This window comes from Cryptotermes secundus, unplaced genomic scaffold, assembly GCF_002891405.2.
Source record: "Cryptotermes secundus unplaced genomic scaffold, Csec_1.0 scaffold286, whole genome shotgun sequence".
In the NCBI taxonomy this organism is placed as follows: Eukaryota; Metazoa; Arthropoda; class Insecta; order Blattodea; family Kalotermitidae; genus Cryptotermes; species Cryptotermes secundus.
Genome location: NW_019736399.1, coordinates 1,600,603 through 1,620,663, shown reverse-complemented (window position 1 = coordinate 1,620,663; position 20,061 = coordinate 1,600,603). Strand labels below are relative to the sequence as shown.

At 42.0% G+C, this 20,061-nt stretch overlaps 2 protein-coding genes across 6 annotated transcripts in view; one reads left to right on the top strand and one right to left on the bottom strand.

The window, feature by feature from the left end:
- The window catches only part of LOC111869831 (spermine oxidase), a 534,307-nt gene that overhangs the window by 174,700 nt on the left and 339,546 nt on the right, over positions 1-20,061 (bottom strand). The gene's annotated exons all lie outside the window — the stretch shown is intronic.
- Positions 1-20,061, top strand: part of LOC111869830 (early growth response protein 1) — a 336,968-nt gene that overhangs the window by 94,933 nt on the left and 221,974 nt on the right. The window contains exon 2 of the mRNA XM_023861636.2: positions 16,010-16,117. The gene's annotated coding sequence lies outside the window, so the exon portion shown is untranslated. The remainder of the gene's footprint in view (positions 1-16,009; positions 16,118-20,061) is intronic.

Sequence of the window (20,061 nt, the reverse complement as noted above, 5' to 3'; positions counted from 1 at the left end):
GTGTACTGTACAGTGAAACAGCTGTATCTCGGTGCAACTCGAGTGAGAACATGGCGTGTTGCTCGTCTGTACAGTGTACTGTGTACTGTACAGTGAAACAGCTCTATCTCGGAATAGGACACATGTACATGTACAGTTTTTTCCCCTTAGAATGGCCGATACTGTGACCCCAAATATTGACTTTTCCTCTTGGGACATCCTGTATATCCTCTCCTGGTAATAGGATAGTTAACAGTAGGACGTTATGATGGAATGGACATGTAGCTAGGATATAGGAGAAATATAATTAATACAGCACAATGAGAGAGAAACCTCTTGGCAAACGGCCTTGAATAACCAAGAAGATGACAAAACTACACTAAAATTGACCTTAGAGGAAAGACGTTGTGGTTTTTGGGGTGAATGGACTAACTCAGGCTCGTGTCCAATAGAAGGCTTTAATGTTAGCAATGCTAGCAGAGAGTCGGTTAGCTATAATATTCTTTCTTATTAGCAATGCAAAAAGATATCATTTCTGCACCAGTGTCTCGCCGTTTATCTGGGTACAATCAGGTCCCAGTCAGCAGACACAATCGGCCAATTAATAAACAGAGATCAACATCTGAAGGTCAAAGTTGTCATTAGCATAAAAAAATGAATGATAAAGCGTTCGGTCATTTCGTAACTAACTTAATTTCAAGTTAGAAGAAATCCCCAACAAACTCTAGCATTCTATAATATAAAAAAGTTTCCTAAACTTCTGTCGGTACGCCAGAGCATGAAAACCCAACCGATCTCGTATTTTCCAACAAGTGATGGCAAGTGAATATTTCTAAAATTGTAATTTGTTTACAAAATATGTAAACACAATGTCGATTTTTACAGTTTTACAATGCGTAATTGGACTCCTAGTAAACGGAATATCGATATAGGCCAAGGACAAATACAATATGGACGATTGTTTTCAGATATTTTCAGTGCAGCCCCGACCGCATCACCCTATTTCTCTAATTTCCATTTTAATAGTATCCTCATATCTTCTACATATTATGACGTATCAACCCATTGCACGGCAACGACTAGGTAAACACATTCTCGCGGAGCCAACGTGCGCAACAATAGGACGTCTATTGCTTGGCAACGGATCAGTAAACACTCCTCATTGACAACAGAGATTATGTTCTCTGTGTGGTCCGTACAAAGTGGTTATAAGAAAGAGTTCCGAAGTTGGCAGTAGTAGTAGAGTGAAGAGTCGAGTTCAAGACGCCAGCCTGCCGGGAAAGGAGCTTGGAATTGAATTGAGTTGGCAGCTCCAGGATAAGGGCAAGAAGGGAATTAGGCTCTTGCAAGACTTCATGTGTGATTTGAAGTTACAGTGAGACTGATAACTCCGTTGCTAGGATACGACTAATGAAGACTGAGCACCCTAATGCGTAAAATATCGATAGAGCTGCACTGTTGTGAACGTATAAGGCGCAATAAATCTATTCACAATCCAACCCCCGTCTGTAGTCACTAAAATACGTGACAACATCATGATTGATCTCACATCTTCCGGTGTCCGGATAATGATTCTGTATATCTAATATTTAGAAAAAATCGCATAAATATTATAGGCAACATTAGACAGACTGCACTGAGCTCCATTACACAGAAAACAAACAAACAAAAGTGATAGCTAAGTAAGTCTATTCACACTTCAGCTGGGTGAACGAAAATTTGTACCAGTACTTAAACAAGAACAAAGCCGCGGTGACGATGGAGGCGTGGAGGTATAGCTCCATGAAGCATTCTTACTCTCGGTACTAGTGCAAATGAGTCATCAGTTTCACGCCCCGGCAGTCTTGCCTTTTGGATAAGAACTCCGCCCGTACATAATGTAGAGGAGGATGAGTGAGCCCCAGAGTCAGTTCTGGGCTAGCACCTACGGCTTCGTTCCAAATCCTTTCCAATTCATTATCCACCACCAGTCATCCTACCATGAGACCCTATATAATGTAAGATACTGGTTGACTCGTAAACTACACCCCCCCCCAAAAAAATTAAACTAACTCAATGGAGCTGAGCCCTTCTTCAGAAGCCTCCAGTTGTGCAGCTACTCAAGAATTTCCCATAATTTTATGGAACCCGAAGGTTCATTACCGTCTTCACAAGAGCCCTCCAGCGGTCACTATCTTGAGCCAGATCAATCCAGTCCATACCACCCCAGCCTATCTCTCTAAAATCCATTTAAATATTTTCGGCCAGTTTATTTCTTGGTCTTCCTAGTGGTCTCTTTCCTTCTAGCTTTCCCACCAATCTCTTATATGCATTCCTTATTCGTGCTACATGCCCTGCCCATCTCATCCTCCTTGACTTGGTCATTAAAATTTTCATACAGGCCTATGAAGTTTCAGACACTCGAATTAGTTTTAAGGCCTGTATGGTACGCATGCGTTTTGAGTTAAATGACATGTATGTGTGTGAAAGTCGATATGGGTTGGGGTTTGGGAGTTACTTCATGAAGCTCTAAATATCTATATATACCGTCAAATTGTAGGATGACTAGAATTATTGGTTTCTTGAACACTGCTCATCGTCCGATTTCTTATTTAAAACACTCAACGTTTTGGAGACTGGCCTCTGTTTCCGTCCTCAGGTAAAAGCCTACTCATTTGGGCCCAATCGGTAGAGCTACTCCCTACCAAAGGACGTGAATGAAGGATCTGAAGAAAACGAAACCTTGGGGGAAGATCTCGTGACTCACTCCAGATACTATCCCGTAATTTTCCTGGAGAGCCTCAGAAAACCACGAGAAGACACAGTCATGACATCCGGCGTTCCGATCAAGATTCGAAGTTAATGCCTCCCGAATACCAGTCAAGAGCATTTCCGCTATGCCAAACCTCTAAGTGAAATTCGATGTAACCTATAAATCCGTGGCCCGTAGGCCGCAAGCTAACTATACCAACCGATCGACTGCCGCTTGTCGGCGAAGTTAATGACAACTTTAGCGGATAGAGGGTGTCACGTGGTCAGCGCAACGAATCCCCACTGCCTTTAATTTCGGTTTTCTAGAGCGGAGCCGCTATTTCCTTGAAATAGCTCCTCAGCTATCCTCAAGAGGCAGAGTGGACCCCCTTCCAGACCCACTACTTCTAACAAAAAAATCCGGTAGCGCCGGGAATCGAACCTGGACCTCTGGATCTGTAGCCAGGAACTCTGACCACTAGACCACAGAGGCGGTCCCGATGTAACCTATATGAGACTTATAAAGTTCAAGATATTCTTGTGCTTAATTAATTTCGGCAGATTTACCATCCGTGGAAAGTCTCCGGTACATGAGTCCCAGAGCCGATCTGAACATTGCCGAAAAGAGATAATATCTTGCCCCGCCAGAATTGTAGCTCCTATCCCTGGGTCGTTCAGTCCGCAGCATAAACACTACGCTGACTGAGCTATCCCGGCCATATATGAGACGTATCATGAAATTATTAACATGTGTGACCTTAATTTACTTTGAAAACCAGACAACGGCGGATCCAGTGAACAGAACGCACCTTCTTAACGTCTCCACATTGGCGCAATTACTGGTGCTTCGAGCTGAAGCCATTGTGACGACTGGCGCAACAACGGCATAAGTTACTGAGTCAAAGAAAGGAAGAGAAATGTAAAGTTGCTTAAAGGTTTATATTAGTTGAAAAATGAATTCCTTGCTTGTCGTTATTTAGGATGTACTGCAACATTAGATAAAGGAAAACATTTGAATGGAATAAAAGTCTCCACGTTTGAAAAATATGAACGTCGAATAATAATAATAATAATAAAGAAAAGACGTTTCTATGCAGTATAAGCACTATCTTATTAAGAGAGGCAGTAAACCCGAATGGCAGCTTCGTCACCCAGACAGAAAACACACCTTTTATAGTGTAACTTTCCATAAAGGAACTTCAAACTTACAAAACAGCCTAAACAAATTGAATAAAACACGTGCAGGCCCCTTCACAAGTACATGGACTTCAGTAGACTTCAGCGTTATTCCACCAGAGCAACAACAGGAAAGCTAGCATAATCATGAGTCGTCAAAATTGTCGTTACATGTTCCCTTAGTTTAAGGTCCCTGCCTTACAGGTTACAGCAACAAGAAGGAAAACACTTCTATTTGTGAGCAGCAGGAATCTGTTTTGTGTCGTAAATTTCAGTTAGCGCGAGTATTTTTTTTTTTGTTTATTTTACCTCATTGCCGGTATCTCGGACAATACCGTCGAATGCATATAGGTTTTTGGTGGGAAAGCCAGAAGAGACCACTAGGAAGACCTAGACGTAGGTATGATAATATTAAAATGGATATTAGGGAAATAGAATGGGGTGGCATGAACTGCATTGATCTGGCTCAGAATAGGGAAGAATGGAGGGTTCTTGTGCATACGGTAATGAATCTGTGAGCTTTATAAAATATTGGGACATTATTTAATAGTTGAGCAACTGGCGGATTTTCAAGAGAGACTCAGCTCCATGGAGTTAGTTAATCCAGCTCAAGCACAAAATGCTTTAGGATTCGAACTCCCCCCTTTGGAATGAATTTGAAACGCATATAGTAGTCACCTCTCTCTCTCTCTCTCTACGTCTCTACAGCCCTTCGGACCTTGGCCGCTTTTTCAGTTTCTTAATTTATACATGGCCAGTAGGACTCTTTCGATGGGGGATTAGCCCGTCGCAAGGTCGCTATTTACACACAGACATCCATGCGTTAAGAGGTATTCGAACCCACGATCCCAGTGTTTGAGGGAGCGTAGACGGTTTATGCCTTAGACCGCGAGGCCACTGTGATCATTAGTCACATTGAACTGTTTTCCACGAGTTTTATTATATAACGTAATGAAATATGAAACAAATTCTTATTTATTACTAACTAGTAGCAAAATGCTATATGGTAGAAACAGTTTCGAACACAAATGCAACTGACAATATACAGCATTCATATACATTCCTTTTGCTGCTATAATTTGTTATGTCGAATTGTACTGAGCACTGCCCAAGAAATTAATAACCTCAAGATACACAGAAGTTAATTGCCACAGTGGAAATAAGTTATGTGGCGCCGTGTATGTTGGTACGGAAAATTTAGCTTCTACCGGCAGCCCTGTCCTACCGTATAGCTACTTGTCAACCTGAGTTGTGCTCCTGACTACAGAGTGGCCATAAAACTCACTATAACATCTGATCACAACAAAATAAACGAGATTCCCTAGAATGATCATTATTAAAATTTGAAATGGGCTATCTTCATGTTCTGACATGACTATTTCCAAAGGGAAGGGGGCCAGAAAGTGCATTACAAACTTCCACTTTGACCGTTTAAAAATAATTTTATGTATAGCCCAAGAATTGTGGATCTCAATATTCAACGTAAATTCAATCACATTTCAATTTTATGTGTTTTGTATATTTTCTTTTCTGTTCAGCTTTGGTTTCAGTTTAAAATTGTAGGAATGTCAGAAGTCTGGCTTGCCATCCTTGCTGGCGCCCATGATTATCGTACGAAGTTTAACGGAAACCCGTCAGTTTCATTAAAATTTGCAAGCGGATATACAGATCTGGTACCATAATCTTGTATACCTTAAGTATACAGCATTATATCCCTCTGCAAAAAAAGTAATGTAACGTCCTATCCGCGCCACATGCGTCTAGTTAGCGAGAACGCCGATGAATGCGCCGCTTGATAGCTTGCCGGTGGCGGTAGGCAGGTATATCTGCGGGTGTGTATAGCTGGTTTTCATATAAATAATGAGACTAGATAAGTAAGGAGAATATTTTATAATTTCTTTATTTCACTATTATACTAAACACCACGCGAATATTCATTAAAGAAGAGGGAGATAAGATGCATTTCAAAACGTTTAGACAGAATTGTAGGCGTATTGTCAGTCATACTGTATGAAATGTGTCATGGTTTTACGTGGTTCCTCAAGAAACATTTCTGCTTACCTCTCGAAGCAAATAAGTTTCGTATCCTCAAAGTTTATTTATTCGACGCCAAAGTAGCATCCTAACGTTCAGTTCATTGTTACAGAACTGACCTGATATTTGCGAGAAAGAACCGGATGAAACTGAGACAACAAAAAACTGTCACAGTAAAGTTGGATTTGAAATTCTCATGGCGGTTCCTGTGAAGAGTATTGGTGCCTGGAATGTTCTGCCATGTAGTCTGGTAGTAGTCCATCGACGTTCCGGATGAATGTACTGCTTCCATCTTCAGGATCGAAGAGTGAATAAAGCAAGCAAAAAGTAGACAGACGCGATGAAAAATCTGGTCCATGTCTAAGGATAGGTGTTCTTTTCTTTGTTCCTACTGGTTCTCTAAGAGTAACTTTTCAGACCTATATCGCAACCAGGTTGCCCAAATCGGCTCGATTTGGTTGCTGCCTGGGTCATAATGGTTGCTTGCTTGATTCATAATTCGATCCTGAAGATGGAGGCAATATTTTCCTCTGAAATGTCGGTAACATTCTACTAAACCACATAAGCTTATATTCTAGAACACAGAACTCGTCATACGGCACTGAAGTTTTGTTGACCACAAACTGTCCAGTCTCAAACTGTGGCCTGCTTGGTGGGAGGTCTATGAACCAGTTGTAAGACCAACCTCCATTACTGCGGTTGGGACTGTAATGAGTTGTAGGTGGGCAAGATGCCACCTCAGTCGCGTGTCCCGCCGTTGGATATCCTGCCCCCTTTTTACGTGGGGCATCACAATGTACGTCGCCCTCATGACATAGAAGTTTTATAATTTTCAAGCATTTACACAGTTCACTACGGTATTTTCGAAAGTGTGCCATCTGAGAAATAAAGATGTAACTTAATACGCTGTTTACACAGAGAAAGGAAGGAATGAGATAAAGGTAAAAAAGGTAAAGTTGTTCCTGTGCTTAACTAATTAAGCACTGCGCCATGAGGGCGTATGAGGAAATTGATGTATAGACCCACATTTTCTTTACCTCCGCACTAGCTGGAGATGAGCAGTCAGCTTCAGCCTGTCGCAAGGCCGCTACCTACACACAGGACAACACAAACACAGATAAATGTACACAGACATCCATGCCTCAAGTAGGATTCGAGCTCACGATCCCAGTGTTTGAGCGGGCGAAGACAATTCATGCCTTAGACCGCGCGGCCACTGTGATCTGCCGTTTTCTTCTAATACCAGCCGGAAACTCTGTTTCCACCCGCTAGAGAAGCACGTATTATGAAAATACATTCTACACAGAAGAAAACATTTTGTCATTCAATATGCGAATATGAATTCTGCTACAAATGTGCGACGGAAGTTTCCTAAAAGTTATCGGTGAGACACCATGGGAACGGAAGTTTATTTACGCGTGACTTAAACAGTTTGAAACCAAAGGGCGCACCTGCAAGGCAAGTAGTTCTCAGTCCTCGTGTCACAGATGAAACCGCGCTGCACGCAAGAGAAGCCCCCCCCCCCATTTAACGTAACGCGAGGAAGTCCACTACAGACGTAGCCGAGAGTTGAATTTGCTTCAGTCAGTCAGACGTACTCTCCGGAAGTGTTTACCGACGAAAGCTTACATACAGGCAGCAGTTGACACGGGCTGTGAAGGCGAAAGACAAACACAAGCAAATAAGATTTCAGCTGTGACCTTCAAGCTGGAAGAGGATGACGTGATTAGCACGACTTGGTTTGAATGACGCAGCCATTTTCCAAAGAGGAAAATTCAACCGCCACCGCTCAGAAAGTCCTTATCAGTTCTACAGGCATGAATGCCTCAGTTTTGGAGCTGAGCCCTTCTTGAGAAGCTGCCCATTGTGCAGCTACTCAACAACTTCCCAATATTTCACGGAACCCGAAGGTTCATTACCGTGTTCACTACACTGTTCCCTATCCTCAGCCAGATCAATCCAATCCTATCCTACAAGCATGAATTGAGCTCCATAGAAGTCAATGTATTTTATACACTTTTACAATAAACTGTACGTCTCCCTTTTCTCTTCGTCGAGAGGATGATAAGATCTGCAGATTAAGTGGATTATGCTTGAATTTCATGAAGATTCTTCTGTTTCCATCTTCCAACATGGAGGGTCCTCCTCACTCCCAATGCGAAGTGCATGCGTGATCAACGATGGACGGTACGTGAAACCAAAGAAGATGAAATTTGGTGTTCTTGGCCTACGAGGTCGCCGGACCTGACACCATGATACTTCCTTCTGTGGGACTGCGTAAAGGATACTGTGTTTGTATCTCCATTGTCAACAGATATTCGGGATCCGAAATGTAAAGTCAGTGAAACAGTGGCGTTAATATCCAGAGGCAAGGTGGTAAAGGTGTGGGAACAAATAAGCATCGGCTCGACTCTTGCTGTGTCACTCACGGGGCCGAAACTGAGAGACTGTAAAATCTGTATGAAAGTTTGGGGGATTCTCTGTCAGTCCGTATGCATTACATGAACATTATGATAATTAAATTTCTGTAACTTTTAATGTGTTGACTTGATTTTTAATTACTCTGTATATTTCAGGGAAGATTATAAAAAATGAGACACATGACGAGACACCCTGCTGATAGCACAGGCTTTCAGATACCCTTGAAATAGAGTAAGATGTACTGAAGAGTTCTGCCGAAATTAAGAAAACGATACTAAACAATTTACAGAAAAAATAATGGAATTTAATTCGCCCACTAAACTGATATATGGGCTCGCGGTAGCGTAGTTGGTTGAGGCACTATGTTACAAGCCGGATGGTCGCGGGTTCGAATCCCGACGAGGTGATCGGATTTCTCAATTGGCCTAACCCTTCCAGCCGCGCTATGGCCCTGGGGACGACTCAGCCGCTAACCGAAATGAGTACCGGGAATCTTTCTGGGGGGTAATCCGACCCCTCAGTCGTCCAGGCCCGTACCCAGTCGCTATACCGACTACTATACTCCGGCCTTCATGGCATAGTGCTTAATTTGTTGAGCTCAGAGACAAATTTATTTTATATAGACCCTTGACATTTCGGCTTGTAGCATAGTGCATCACCCCCCCCCGCTCCCCCCCCCCCCCCCCTTATTAAAGAATATCGGTAACAAAGCGCATCTTTGTCGAACTCGTTTATTAATCACCATAGGATTACTACAATTCCCTTGTAATTATGGCAACATTTTGGTACATACTTTGAACTGTTCTTATTAAATGTGACGGAAGCACTTTTACGTCATTATTTCTCATATTTTTTTGTTCGTGAAAGTGAATCAAATATTTCTGCATAGACCATGAAGAGCAGATGTGTTCTGTATTGTATTCTCCATGTCTTTCCAGGATATTAATTACCACAGTAATTCAGAGACATCTACAATTATAATCAAAAGTTAATCATGTCACTATTATATTACAATCTGCTAGAAATATTGTAAACATATTAAACCAGATAAAAATACCTCGAATTGAAATATATTACAGTTCATTAGTTATGCATGGCAGTACTGATTAGAACCAAGGCAGTCACTGAACCGTGGGAATATTCAGTCCTGTTAATTGCTTGTAATGAGACGCGTGTTATAAGGGCCAACGTTACCACAACACCTTACATAGTCTAGCTGCCACCAGACTGCAACACAAGACACCTAACACGTTCTTCTGCAAAACGACAAAGCTAAAATATTTATTTAGCGTTAATTAGTTCTGCAATCGTACGTGCAACACTATACTAAAACTTACGAAAAGCCTCTGTGGTCCAGTGGTCAGAGTTCCTGGCTACAGATCCAGACTGTACCTCAACAGTTGTCTGAATCACCCACCAACCAACTCAATCACTTCACTACCAAACTGAACTAACTCCTCATTAACTGTCTCGATAGACAACAAGAAGCGCAGAAGTCAAGTCCGCAAGGAGGCAATCAGGATATCACAGTTACGTAAGATGTGAACCAGATCTCGTTGCTCATAGGGACTTTTCTTCCGTAAGGTTTGCGACGCAAGGTATGACGTGTTCTCCTAAACGTTTCAGACAAACTATACTAAGTGCACAGTCAGATTCAATGGAATATTGTGTGATGGAATGCAGGTTGCAGATATATGGCGAAGGGGAGTGGGTGGGCGTGTGGGGATTATAGTAGAGGTGAATTGTAATGAGCACAAGTTTAAGGGTCAGGATTGATTTATTCGGTTTAAACGCTGACCTTTACAAAGAAGTACCACATTCTTTAAACCTTGTAGAAGCGATGATGGGAAGAATATGATGATTTATAGATAGACGCTTCATCAAATTTCTATTCTTAAACACAGGCATGATTTGTAAATTAAAAGCAGAAAGGCTAAGATTCCAGATCATTCCATATAGAACGCCAGATCATCACAACTGGATTCGGTGATTGGAAGAGAGATTCGTATGGCTTGTTCTGTGAATTATTGCGATTCCCTGCGGTGATAATGGAAGTGATGCAAAGAAAATGTTACACGAGACTACACACGTACGTATTTAGAGTCAGACCTTTCGATCATAAACTAAGCAGGTTCTTGTTAACATTGACTGATACTCTCCTGTACTAGTTTTTTTTATTGTTGAAAGTTTTGGTATTGTGGTTGTTTTGTGGGGCATTTAAAAGCGTTGTAGTTATCTGGACTGGAGAAGACCACGAAAAAAACTTAGTCTGGTAGTCGGACCGAACGCCTCTCGAATACAAGCAAGAAATGTTACCGACTGAGCCAGCTTGTTCGGTAAATGTTTATTCAAATTCAATGATTCATGAATTACGAGAAGACTGGACCCAATTCTTTCACTGATCATCTCAAATATCAAATAAATTCAGTCTAAAATGACCAGTGCTTCTAATCGATATAACTCGTATTTGTCATTGAAGGAAGCTACAGTTTTAATTTATTTGGAAATATGACCACAGTCGCCAGTCAAAGCATTTTTCCCCAGTATGTCATATATGTATATAACTTCCTTGTTAAACAATTTTTCAAGTTTTAAAATAGTATTAATTTCTTTAATGTACAAGAACGATATTCTTATTAAGTTTCAAAACACTACTTTGCATACACATGATATAAATCTTAATAGAAGAATTCTACCTTATGGGATGTGACGCAGTTCGGCATAAACCAGACGTTTCGGAAGAACGTACTGCCTCAATCTTCAGGGTTAAGGATGTGTTAAATAAGAATCATGCTTCTTGTTTCCCTTTTCTGGCTACTTGCTTGAATACTCTTTGACAGTGAAGACCAAAGCTGTAAGTTACTCCGAAACGTCGTCTAACTCCGGATTACATTATGTCATATCCCAGAAATGGTAATCTTCACAGTCGCCGCTCTTATAACCTCAAATCTGACAAATATTAATCATTCGTATTTCATTGAATTCAGTGTTTATAATACCGCTTATGTTTTTAATTATATGCCTAACATCTAATTAAAACAGTAATCATCATAACCATCAGCACCTTCGTCTTGTTCTTCACTGATTAAGCCATGCTTGGCCTGTTCGTCCTTTTGAGGAGCACAAACCTCAATTATAATTTAAACGTTAATGATGATTTCGATACGATTGTCGCATCGTGTAACGTTGCCACTTGTCACGCAGCGGGAGAAACATGCACTGACATAAACTGCAGCCAAACCTTCCTTGTTCACGGGTCCGTTTCGTGCCTGTGCTCTGCCAATCTGCGCCAATTCACGTCCACACAGAATGACCACACTTTCATCAGAACTTACTTACTTACTTACGGAGATGAGCCCTTCTTGAGGAGAAGCCAAATTTGCAGCTACTCAAGAATTTCCCAGCATTTTATGGAACCCGAAGGTTCATTACGGTGTTCACAAGAGACCTCCACTGGTCCATATCCTGAGCCAGATCAATCCAATTCATCCCATCCTATCATATCTCTCTACATTTATCTGTTATCAGAACATTTTTTCGAAATTTCCCGGGTTTTCTCAATATTGGGATTAATGTCCCAAGGTTCCTACATCGTAAAAACATATTCTCTGTATGGGTGAGAAGCTCAAGGAAGAATTCCAAACTTGTGTGAGAGATCATTGAAATGAAGAGAATTATTGATGATAATGAGAAACACGGTATGTCTGCACCGAGTGGATACAGCGCTTGCTTCAAATTCTGGAAGTCGCGGGTTCAGATCAATCCCGAATTTTTAATGTGATTCCCAGTCTCCCAGAGCGAATTGCTGGGACAGTACCTCAAATTAGGCCACGGCCGCTTCCTTCCTCATCCTCTCCAATTCATCTTACCGTTCGGCGCTATGTAGTACAAAGTACTGGGTCATTAGATATGCCACAAATAAAACGCATCGATAATGAAAAAACACGGAAATCGGTATCGCTGTCAAGATCTGAACCCACGTTCCCTGTGTTCTGATAATGTAAGACATGGATTGACAATTATTTTGGTTGAGGGGCAATATCGCCAGCTCAGTCCCGCTTCACAAGTCCCATATATTTGAACTCCGTGGCCTGCAGTCCGCAAGCAAAGTATACCGACCGAGCGACCGCCGCTTGTCGGCGAAGTTAGTGCCAAATTTTGCAGATAGAGGGTGTCGCGTGGTCAGCGCAACGGATTTAAGTTAAGAATCGCGGCGTGACCACTATTATAGAAAAATATGTTAATAAGAATGTGCTACAGAAGGCCGGATGGGCATTGCCTAGGCCTTTTTTGCATTTACAATAATTCTTTCCACAATAAAAAAAGATCCCCATGGCCGTCAATCGCGGTTTTCTAGACCGGAGCCACTATTTCCTCGATACGGCTCCTCAATTATCCTCATGAGGCTGTGAGGCTGTAGCTTACCTAAGATATCGCCAGCTGGGTCAATTCTTCATGGAACTAAGTGACTTTTATGACGCCCCCGTAAACAAAGTCCTACGTTTCATTCGAAATGCAGGATTAATAAAGGGTTAATCGAAAGGGGAAGCACAATAGATCATTGAAGACCGCAGTGCGAGGGCCGGTTTCTATGGCTCACCCCTCATACTCATACTCATACTCATCCTCACGAGGGTGAGTGGACTCCATTCCAGACCCAATACTTCTCAGAAAATATTGTAGCGCCGGCAATCGAACCCAACACGTCTGGATCTGTTGCCAGGAACTCTGACTAGTAGACCACAGAGGCGTTCGTCTCATATTTTTTTTTCCTTGGCACTACAGCCCCAGTGAGCCTAGGCCTACCTCCATGAACTCCGTTTACGTCTCATATATTTACAGATACAAAATTATAAGAGTTTAATTTGTGTTTCTCATCTATGTATGCATGAAACAACTGAATACGTAATTAATGTGAGTTTGAAAATGTTTGAACCAAATAAACACTTAGTCGAAACGTGTCATTTCACACCAGTAAAACTGGGTATGTTCGTCCAATATTACAGAGAGTTTCTATTTAAATAAATTGGTCACCGAGGCAGCATTCACAGTCAACACGCACCTCCCTCGCCGGTGCGATGGCACAGTTGAGAACGATGTACACAAAGGATTAACACATGACTGTTCCAGAAAGGCAGAGCTGGATTTAGACATGCTGGAACCCTAAGCTACATCAACAGAAGAGAAGCTTCGTAACCACGCCGAAAATAAACAAAAACACAAATGAAAATATTAATAACGACAATGTACAGTGTATTCAGAGGTGTGACATCCTCTTGGTTATATTAAAGTTCTGAACAATGATATCATCACGGACAAAGATGTAACGAATCATAATCACCGGACCCAGCAACACCTACCAGCGGTGGACATACTGTGACATGACGCCTATAAATTGGAATAGTTCATTGCTACGCAACGACTAGGTAAACAAGTTCCCGCGGAAATGAATGCGCACGCAATAGAAGTACTACTGTTTCTAAGCAACGGATCGGTAAACACGCATTGTTGGAAACGGCGTTTTCTATTCGGTCCGTTCAAAATGGTTATGAAGAAGTAGTTGGTTGACGATCCAATTCAAGGTTCGGGAGTGAGAAACACAAACCCGTGTGGAGGCGGGGTACAATACCTCCACCGTGACCCTGCGAGTCGTAAGAGGCGACGAAAAGGGAAGTCTCAAATCTGAGACAGTAAAATATGGTCTCGAGTCCCAAGGGACTCAGATTCTAGAAAGACTGCACTGGCAAGGACCAGCAGCACATAAAAAAGGCAGACCCGTCGTCTCGTCAGAGAGGGCGCCCCACAAAAACAAGACCGTAACTATTAAAGGTAATAAATATCTGGGCATGAGCCCTACAAGGGGGCTCGACACCAAGACTTACTGATTGACTGACCGTCAGTCGCAATTTGACTTGGACGATCCAATTCAAGTCCAATTCGAATCCGTTGAATGAAGTGACGTGAACTAGGTTGTTAGTTCAGTTGGGAGTTCAGTGCAGTTCAGAGTTCAGCTATGGAGTGTTAACTAGCAAGCAACGGCGTGACTACGGAAGCTGATGAATCGCCATTACTAGGATTTGTTATCAACAAACTTTTAGTGAAAAATATTGCAGATCAATAGCCATTGTTGAGAGCTGTTACCAAATAAAGATTAGTAAAAGCAAACTGAGAAGGGAGCGTGGAGCGATCTGCAGTGTGGAAATCAGCAATAGTGTTATGCGTAGTTATTTGTACTTACGGCCTGTGAGTGGTCAATAATTCTATTCATCAACCCAAACCCCGTTTATAGTCACCCGTACATGTGACAATACTTTGAAGTTTGTGATTTATTGTTATTTTGTATGGCGGTCGGTATTCAGATTACAGTGTTCTGGGATGTGACACCGTGTATTCTGGTACATACGAGTACATACTGAAGTTTCATAGAAATATATTGTCTCCATATTAGTGGCAGAAGAATGGGACTTCTGTTACAGAGATGGAGGAACGATATACATCCTACATGTTTCTAACCACGTACCTGAAGAGGTAGGCATCGTACTCCTCCGAAACGCTGGTAAACACATACAGGAATATGGGAACAACGTTCATTCGAAAAAGTCAGTAATAACCTACCAGACTACACGGTGACATGTCCCAGAAGACGGCAGTCTAAATAGTTACCTAGGAAACTACAAATCCCACTCAAGAAACTGTTCACAAAAGTTCACATAATTTGAGGCACGCGGTAGCTTAGATGTTTGAGGCACTATGCTACATACCGGAAGGTTACAGGTTTCATTCCCGATGAGGTCATTGGATTTTTCAATGAACCTAATCCTCCTTGCCGCACTATGGCTCTGGAGTCGACTCAGCCTCTAACATAAATGAGTACCAGGAATCTTCCTGGGGATAAATGGCGGCCGGAGCGTAAGGCTAACAAACTTACCGCCATCTGTGAGATGACTGTCTAGAAAATGTGGGAGCCTCGACGTCTCACAAACCTATGGGCCTCCACGGCCTGTTAAGGGAATAGTTTTTTCCCATACGGCCGCTATCTACATAAAAAATTAAAAATTATAATTAAAGCTATCCCTGTAACAGGCCGAGGAGGTTCATAGAGTTGTGAGACGTCGAGGCTCCCCCATTTCCTAGACAATCGGTTCACAGATGGCGGTAAGTTTGTTAGCCTTACGCGTCGGCCGCCCTTTACCCCAAGGAAGATTCCTGGTATTCATTTCTGTTAGAAGCTGAGTCGATCCCAGAGCCATAGTGCAGCTAGAAGGATTAGGTCAATTAAAAATCCAATGACCACCTCGAGAATTGAGCCCGCGACTTTCTGGCTTGTAGCGTAGTGTCTCAACCAACTACGCTACAGCGTCTCCCCGCTATCTACACGAAATAACACAAAATCAGAGAAAATGCAGACACACGTCCATGTCTCGACTTGGATTCGAATCCACGGTCCAAGTGTTCGAGGGAATGGAGATATTACGTAGCTTAGACCGGACGGTCACTGCGAATCCGTAGGAACCCACACTTCCTACCTCTATTGCACAGCAGACACTGAAGCTGGGAGCGGAACATTATTCCGAAACGTGGGTAACATCCACCAGACTACATGGTATAATTAACCAGAGGACCGAAATCTAAACCTCATAAATAACAGGTCTCCTTATTTCTTTCGCAGTTGCTGCTGACGATGAGCGAAGTAGAAGGAACATTGTGACGGCATCAAACCGACAGGCCACTGGGAAGAAACACAAGTTGTGCGCACGCGCCAGCCCAGAACATTCAGGTAACTAAGACCCCGAATTGGCATAATACTGTCGCGCGGTTTGTGTGAGACTAGAGACGGGGTTCAGATTAGTAAACAAATTTATTTTCCACTTACACGTAGTAACTACAAATAACTATAACACTATCGCCGATTTCCACATTTTACAGCTCACTAGAGCGCGCAGTCTAGAGTTCTCAGTCTGTTACTAGTCGTTTCCTGGTAATGGCTTTAATAATGGCTATTCTTCAGCCTCCGGACTCAAGTCCTCTATTCACAGACACCCGTACTGGACTAAATTAACCTTGTTCCTTGCTTATAACATCTCGGCACGGACCACATAGAAAACACATTCCTTCTACTGCTGCGTTCGTGTCTGCTGCTACGGGAACGTGTTTACGGAGCCGCTGTCCAGAAACTGCCCTGGTACATCCGCCCATCTAGAGGTCGTTGCACAGCAACGGCTCTACACGCTACAATAACAGCATTCAATAGTACTGCATATGTCAGTTCTAAAGAGCTCTAATGACAGTATTAATAGCTTCCTGGACTTCACTACCGTCTGATGCTCTAAAAGTACGAATAGAAAGTTGGGGGGGGGGACAATTACTCAGCCGAGTTACGTCTGAAGGAGCCAATCCCTATATCTGTAATTGACAGACCCAACGTTAGAACTGATGGTTAGGCTCGCAAGCCAGCACACAATAACCTGTTTAGCCCGTAATTAAGATGACATATAATGTATTGGGGATTAATAATAGTAGAGACTAATACCGTTGTAATATCGGAAATGAAACAAAGCAGAAGAGGACTAAATGCGACAAGAGTGCCGCCACTGCTTTCCCTACTGGAAGTGCGGTTCCTAAGGATAAACAAGTTTAATTAAGGAAGGGTGAGGTGTTAGGGAGCGCTCCTAATAGCTCACAAGACAGACAACTCTTTTTAAGCTGGTATTAATTAACGTCCGTGTAACCAAATTATTGCAATATTAAGATAAGCAGTCTTCTTGAATTAGGTTAATGCTTGCTACCATTCAGTCCAGAACCTTCTGTCTTCTCGGCTGATGTCTAAAAACATAAAAATTTGAATATACAAAACTATAACTTTTCCTATGGTTCTGTATGGGTGTGAAACTCGGTCTCTGATATTAAGGGAGGAACAGAGGCCGAGAGTGTTTGAGAATAGGGTGTTGAAAATATTTGTACCGAAGAGAGATGAAGTGACAGGAGGTTGGAGAAAACTGCATAATGAGGAGCTTCATAACTTGTACTCTCTACAAGTATAAAGAGAATGATGAAGTCAAGGAGTATAAGATGGGAAGAGCATGTAGTACAAATGGAGCGAAGAGTAATGCATACAGCATATTGGTGGGAAAGTCAGAAGGAAAGAGACCACTAGGAATAACGAGATATAGATGGGTAGATAATATTAAAATGGATCTTAAGAGAGATAGGATGGGGTGGTACGGATTGGATTGATCTGGCTCGGATTAGGGACCAGTGGTAATGAACTTTCGGGTTCCATAAATTGCTGGTAAGTTCTTGAGTAGCTACACAATTGGCGGCTTCTCAAGTAGGGCTCAGCCCCAAGAAGTTAGCTTAGTCATCGTCTTCTTGTATGGTACGACAAGACAATGTAGTCCATGCCCTTGTGTTTTCCGAGTTTGGGAATATTATTTAAATATATTTGACAGAACTGAATGATCATCCCATGACAAGGCATGGGATGACATAAAAATAGAAATAATGAAGACATACGACCATGCCTCGAGTGATATTCGAACACACCAGCCCAGTTTTTGAGCTGTACAGGATGATTCACTCGGAGAAGACGTTTTAAAATTATAGATTATACAATAATTTGACGATCTAAACGAATCTTGGTGCCGGTCACGGTAGCCGAGCGTTCTAAGGCATGTACTGTCTTCGCTCGCTTGGAAACCAGGATCGTGGGTTCGAATCCAATTCAGGGCAAGGATGTTTAGTTTGTGTGTGTGTGTGTGTGCGTTTTTCTGTGTTTGTGTATAGGTAGGGGCCTTGCGACGAGCTGATCACCTGCCCAAGGAGTCCTACCGAATGTGTAAGATCTAGAAAAACCGAAGTGAACGGAGAAGTTCATGGAGGTAGGCCTACACTCACTGGGGCTGTAGTGCCAAGGAAAAAAACTAATCTTGGTAACAATGTGTACTTCGTTACACTGGCCCGATGTCTGCCTGCCCTGCCCGAGCCATCTCTCCAACTGCTGCAATCTCTCCTGCAAACTTCGCGAAATGGAGCGTCAGGGCGGCCTGTGTTGGACAAGCAGAGAGATGCAAATTTCGGCACCTTCTGTAAACCAACTGTCTCAGCGTCAATCAAGGTTACGCACTCGCCAAGTTTCGTCATGATCAGTAAATTACTGCGTGATTTATAATTACTACTTCGGTGACTCCTTCAGGTGAATCACCCTGTATAAGAGTGTACACAGTTCAGATCGCAGGTCTTTGTGATCGGTAAGATGAGTAATAGTTCCATTAATATGCACAGACATTTGTGGCTCGAGAACTTTCTGTATTTGTGTGTATTTGAAATTGAATTCTGTGGCTGGAAGTCATCATATCCGAACGTGGTATTTGCGCGAGGAATATGTCATACCAAAATATGTATATAATTTCTTTTGACTCATTTATTTAAGTTTTTTTTTCCTTGGCACTACAGCCCAAGTGGACCTAGGCCTACCTCCGTGAACTTCTCCGTTTTTTTTCTAGATCTTACACATTCGGTAGGACTCCTTGGGCGGGTGATCAGCTCGTCGCAAGGCCTCTACCTGTACACAAACACAGAAAAACGCACATACAAACTAAACATCCATGCCCTGAGAGGGATTCGAACCCATGATCCCGGTTTCCAAGCGAGCGAAGACAGTACATGCCTTAGACCGCTCGGCTACCGTGACCGGCCATTTATTTAAGTTACTCCATATTTATTTAAATAAACTTTAACTTGTAATTAGGATGCCTGGAAATAAAAGAGGAATATCTGTTATTTAGAATTCGCCAATACTGCATAAACAAATTATTATAGAAAATTGCAAGTGTCAACAAAATACTTAATTCAAACAAATTCCTTTCATATTCTTTAAGTAATTTGTTTGAGTCACAATAATTTAATAAAACATTCGTCCAACTTATCAGCCTAATGTTCGGAAATTTCATTAGCAGTCAACTGGCTGTTTTATGTTACAGTAGATCCTTATTGGGCCTACAATGACGACTTCAGCATTCAAGTTTCTGACACCGAAAACAGGAGAGATACAGGGGCTAGACTTGGTAAATGAGGTGAATGACCTATCATGGCAGTCCACAATTCGACTGCGAGTCTATACACGCATAACAAACTGATTTGTTGCCCATATGAAGGTGCGGACTGTCGTCTACTGTGGCCCTTAATTTCAATTGATTCAGAACTCTCAGTACTGGCGCCATTTAAACTTTCCACTGTGAGACAAGACTCCATCTTTGGCGCATTTTTCAAATTTCAAACATTTCTGTGCTCAACTGTGGTCTTCGGAGTTGTGAAAATTTACTGCCGTGTTTCTGTGTGTTTTATACAAATCCACTATTCTGGCCCCAGAGAAGGAGAGAGATCGTAAGAGAGGAAGGAAAGAGGAAGAAAGAACATGGGAAACACACAAGAAAGGGAAGGAAGAAAGACATAAAATGCTGTAAAAAACAAAAGTAACGGAATAACGAAAAAACGAGACGAAGAGCGGAACAAGAAAAGAAACAAAAATTAAATAAGAAAGTTAAGTAGAAAAGAGATAAAGAAGGGAACAAAGAAAAACACAAGGAAGCAGGAACGAAGGAAGGAAGAACGAAAACTGAAGAAGGAATCAAAGAAACAAAGACAATTAGAAATGACGACTGGAAGAATGAGTGAACAAAGTACATGACGAAAGAAAAGATGAAAAAAACAAACAAGCAAGGA